This window comes from Dicentrarchus labrax, unplaced genomic scaffold (genome assembly GCF_905237075.1).
Source record: "Dicentrarchus labrax unplaced genomic scaffold, dlabrax2021, whole genome shotgun sequence".
NCBI classification, from domain to species: domain Eukaryota; kingdom Metazoa; phylum Chordata; class Actinopteri; family Moronidae; genus Dicentrarchus; species Dicentrarchus labrax.
Genome location: NW_026136763.1, coordinates 105,778 through 111,685, shown reverse-complemented (window position 1 = coordinate 111,685; position 5,908 = coordinate 105,778).

Here is a 5,908-nt window from a genome sequence, read left to right as displayed (position 1 = left end):
ATAATGGTGATGTGCAAGAGTTTGTATGTGCATGCAAATGCAATAGTGGTCATCCATGTTCAACACGTTTCATGCAAGAGGAGCTGCAGATGATTTGTTACTGTTTCCTGGAAATGACAAGGGAAGAGCTAGATATCGCCATTTTAGCTAAACTCTCGTGTGGAATGCATCTTTCTCAGCTAACATCCCGCACCCATAAAAAAGAACAGACAGTTTGGAAGTCCCAAAGAACTGATTTCTTTCACCATGGTGAGAAAATATGCAGGGATAGATTTAAATATCTCCATGGCATTGGCCAGGTCAAGCTAGATGCTGTTATTAAGCATTATAAGGAGCATGGTGTTACTCCTCGAATCCATGGCAACAAAAAGCGTCAGCCTCCTAAAAGTTTTTTTTTTTATTCCTTTCTCCTTTTCTTAAAACTGCTTATCTTTTTTGTTTCTAACCTGTAGCACTTTGAGATCTTTTGATGAAAAGGGCATTATAAATAAAATGTATTATTATTATTATTATTATTGAATGTTTCCTAATGCCTAAAGGGAGCATATATAAAGTAAATAGTATTGGTCCAAGAACAGAACCTTGTGGAACTCCATGACTAACTGTAGTATTTATTGAAGATTCATCGTTAACATGTACAAACTGCGAGCGATCTGATAAATATGACTTAAACCAGCTTAGTGCGGTTCCTTTAATGCCAATTTGATGCTCAAGTCTCTGTAAAAGAATATTATGGTCAATGGTGTCAAATGCAGCACTAAGATCTAATAATACAAGTACAGAGACAAGTCCATTGTCTGAAGCAATCAGAAGGTCATTATTAACTTTAACCAGAGCTGTCTCTGTGCTGTGATGAAGTCTAAATCCTGATTGAAAATCCTCAAACAAACTATTGTTATGTAGAAAGTCACACAACTCTTTGGCAACTACTTTCTCCAGAATCTTAGAGAGGAAGGGGAGGTTAGAAGTGGTGTCAACCTTGATGCACTTGACCCAAGTGCTTTGCCTGATCAACTCCTCCCAAAGGGGCTTGATGCTAAAAGGCAACAGTATCTTTACAATGAGATAAGGGAATCTGTGACAAAAGACAAGCAGGACTTGGTTTGCCCCCTCCCTCAGGCTGTAAACATGAATGAGGATTAATTCGGTGATTCTGGGGACAGTCATTGTATAATAGTCTTGAATACAAGGGTTGTATCTATAGTTAGTGTTGTTACTCAACTTTTCCATTTGAATTTACAATAAGTCATGATATACTGCATATTTTTATATTTTTTGTATATATATACTGCATATTTCTGATATTTTCTGTATTTATACTGCATATTCTTTATATTTTCTGCATATATATACTGCATGATTTGATAATATACTGCATAATAACAGAATAGTACTGACATTGTCTAATACATATATAATGTACAGTAACTTAAAAAAAAGAAGAGAAAAAGTTACGTAAAACAAATTCAATTCATTGAATGTTGAATGAATAAATACATTCTTGATTTTCATCTAATTCATGAGTGCTGCGTGTTTGCTTGGTGCCAAAGTAACAATTTTGTATCTTTTACAACATATACAGTGACTAAAATAAGTCTGTGCAATAATTCATAGATGCCACCTACGTCACTATCAAATAGAACGCCGCCATATTGACGACCGATCTCACCCAGTATGGCCGCCCACACTGCCCATTTGAATGAGAGAGAGAGAGAGAGACAGAGATATCTGGAGAAAATTTCAATTTTAGGCTCCGATCCTTATTTGTTACCCCAAGTTTTCTTTTGTCCCTTATCATCTGCCCCAAGCTTGCCCCAATGGGCTTTCCATGATATATACATTTATCTAGTGCATAATCCCTCCCCGTACAGTGGGGATAGCTTGAAGGCTTTCAAGAGTACTGATGCTTTTCAATATGCTGTGGTTGGATGGGTGAAAGACGTGAAAGTGCTGCACCTGGCCACCAAGGATTTATATTTAATCATGGGAAATGTAAGTATTATAGAAAAAAAATTCAAATGTATGATTTTGGTGGTGTTGGGCATCTTACTTTAAAAAAGTAATTAGTTATAGTTATATACTTGGTTTATACTCATTGAAAGAACATGAAGGGAAACGAGGCGATTGTGACTGTATGGGAACAGTTTGTGGTGGATTACTCTGATCATTGTTGATGTCAGTGCTGCTAGTGAGCACTTCAGCTTTCTGCTACAGCAGTGGTTCCCAAACTTTTTTTCCCGCACATGCTGACTCGGCTCGCGTACCACCCCCTACCATCCGACACATAAAAACGTAAGACATTCTATTGCATTCCAGGCATCATGTTTAATTAGCTGCCCTACATGATGACAAATAACAAATCAAAATGTGCAACTGGTCTTTGAGCTCTCACACAAAAAAAAACAGTGTGGAAAACAATACTGACTATGGCGAGATCGGCCCGAGTCGGTCGTAAAGATGGCGGCGCAAAGCTACAGTGACGTCATGTGAATCGAATGAATAGAGTAATGAAAATTTAACATGTGATATTTGATTGTTAAACTGTTCTATTTGGAATGTCAATCTTTAAACCTGTTTTTCTCAAGATTCCATTTCATAAAACCATGTTAATAAGCTGACAAGCTTGAAAAGAGCTTGAAAGCAGCTTTAAGGTGGTATCAGAATCTTAAGTTGGTAAAATTTCACCATGTGATGGGTTTTCCCAGATCGCATCACATATATATCTGAGTTTAGATTAATTAATGTTCCTGAACTTGCAGAGCCACTGATACCTGTTGAGGACATTTGGTGATTAATTTTCTCTATAATAGTAATAATCTTATTATAAAAGAAGCTCATAAAGTTGTTGCTACTTAAGTTTATGGGGATATGTGGCTCAATAGAGCTGTGTCTCTCTTCTAACAGTGCTGAATAATAGGCTCCTCTGGCATTACGGAGGGCCTTTCTATAGGTTTTAAGATCATTTTGCCAAATTAAGCAATATTCTAATAATTTCAAAGAATTCAATTCAATTCAATTCAATTTTATTTGTATAGCGCCAATTCATAACAGAAGTTATCTCAGGACACTTTTCAAATAGAGCAGGTCTAGACCGAACTCTTTAACATTAATGACAGAGACCCAACAGTACCACCATGAGCAAGCACTTGGCGACAAGGGCAAGGAAAAACTGCCTGTTAAAAGGCAGAAACCTAGGACAGATCCTCCGGCTCTAGGTGGGTGGTCGTCTGTCTCGACCAGTTGGGGTGAGAGAGAGAGAGAGAGAGAGAGAGAGGCAGAGAGAGAGAGCGAGAGACAGACAGACAGACAGACAGGTGCACAGCAACAACAGTATTGGCAATGGCAGTCAAGCAGGACCATGGCAGGAGGCTCCACCAGGATCCATGAGAACCTGCGAGACGAGAAAGCACAAGAACTCCGGGGAAGAAGTGGAGTTAGTAACATGCATTAAAGGGACATGAATGAGTGCAGAAAGAGAGAGGAAGAGAGTAGCTCATTGCACCATGGGAAATCCCCCGATAGTCTAGGCCTATAGCAGCATAACTAAGGGATGGTTCAGGACTCACCTGATCCAGCCCTAACTATAAGCTTTATCAAAGAGGAATGTCTTAAGCCTACTCTTGAATGTGGTGAGGGTGTCTGCCTCCCAAACCACAACTGGAAGCTGGTTCCACAGGAGAGGAGCTTGGTAACTGAAGGCTCTGGCTCCTGTTCTACTTTTAGAGACTATAGGAACCACAAGTAGCCCAGCATTCAGAGAACGTAGTGTTCTAGTGGGGTAATAGGGTACTATGAGCTCTTTAAGATATGAAGGGGCCTGACCATGAAGAGCTTTATAGGTGAGGAGGAGGATTTTAAATTCAATTCTACATTTTATAGGGAGCCAATGCAGAGTAGCTAGTACAGGAGAGATGTGATCTCTTTTTCTAGTTCCTGTCAGTACTCGTGCTGCAGCGTTCTGAATTAATTGGAGCGTTTTAATGGACTTATTGGGGCAACCTGATAATAAAGAGTTGCAGTAATCCAGCCTTGAAGTAACAAATGCATGGATTAGTTTTTCTGCGTCTGTCTGTGATAGTATGTGTCTAATTTTTCTAATATTACGTAAATGAAAGAAGGCAGTCCTAGAGGTCTGCTTTATGTGGGAGTTAAATGACAAATCCTGATCAAAGATAACTCCAAGATTCCTGACAGTGGTGCTAGAGGCCAAGTTAATGCCATCTAGAGTGACTATATCTTTAGACAATGAGTCTCTAAGGTTTTTGGGGCCAAGAACAAGAATTTCGTTTTTTTCTGAGTTTAACATCAGAAAATTGCAGGTCATCCAGGATTTTATGTCCTTAAGACATGTTTGTAATTTAGATAATTGATTAATTTCATTGGGTTTGATTGATAGATATAACTGCGTATCATCTGCATAACAGTGAAAGTTAATGGAGTGATTCCTAATAATGTTGCCTAAAGGGAGCATATATAAAGTAAATAGTATTGGTCCAAGTACAGAACCTTGTGGAACTCCATGACTAACTTTAGTATTTATGGAGGATTCATCGTTAACATGTACAAACTGAGAACGATCTGATAAGTATGACTTAAACCAGCTTAGGGCAGTTCCTTTAATGCCAATTTGATGCTCAAGTCTCTGTAAAAGAATATCATGGTCAATGGTGTCAAATGCAGCACTAAGATCTAATAATACAAGTACAGAGACAAGTCCATTGTCAGAAGCAGTCAGAAGGTCATTATTAACTTTAACCAGAGCTGTCTCTGTGCTATGATGAACTCTAAATCCTGACTGAAAGTCCTCAAATAAACTATTGTTATGTAGAAAGTCACACAACTCTTTGGCGACTACTTTCTCCAGAATCTTAGAGAGGAAGGGGAGGTTAGAAATCGGTCTATAGTTGGCTAAAACCCCTGGGTCAAGAGTGGACTTTTTAAGAAGGGGTTTAATTACAGCTACTTTAAAGGACTGTGGTACATATCCTGATAATAAAGAAAGATTAATCATATCCAGTAAAGAAGTGCCAATTAAGGGAACAACTTCTTTAAGCAGCCTAGTTGGGATCGGGTCTAATAGACAGGTTGATGGCTTCGATGAAGAAATGATTGAAGTTAACTGATGAAGATCGATAGCAGAAAAACAGTCTAAATATACATCTAAGTTTACATTGACAGAAGTCCCTGAACTTGGAGAGCCACTGATAACTGTTGATGGCAGTTGGTGATTAATTTTTTCTCTTATAGTAATAATTTTATTATAGAAGAAGCTCATGAAGTCATTGCTACTTAAGTTTATGGGGATATGTGGCTCGATAGAGCTGTGACTCTCTGTCAGCCTGGCTACAGTGCTGAAGAGGAACCTAGGGTTGTTCTTATTTTCTTCTATTAGTGCTGAGTAATAGGCTCCTCTGGCATTACGGAGGGCCTTTCTATAGGTTTTAAGATTATCTTGCCAAATTGAGCGATATTCTGATAATTTGGAAGAGCGCCATTTCCTTTCAGATTTTCTAGCTATTTGCTTTAACTGGCGGGTTTGGTGGTTGTACCAAGGTGCTAGTCTCCTATGTTTTAATAATTTCCTTTTTATAGGAGCGATAGAGTCTAATGTTGATCGTAGTGAGCCTGTAGCACTATCAACAAGATTATCAATTTCAGAGGGACTAAAGTCCTTATAGGACTCTGTTAAATTCAGACATGGCATTGAATTAAACACTGAAGGAATCTCCTCCTTAAATTTAGCTACAGCACTGTCAGATAGACATCTGCTGTAGGAAGTTTTGCCTAATGGCTTATAATCTAATAGTATGAATTCAAAAGTTACTAAATAATGGTCAGATAGGAAAGGATTATGTGGGAAGACCATTAAATGTTCAATATCAATGCCATATGATAAAACAAGGTCAAG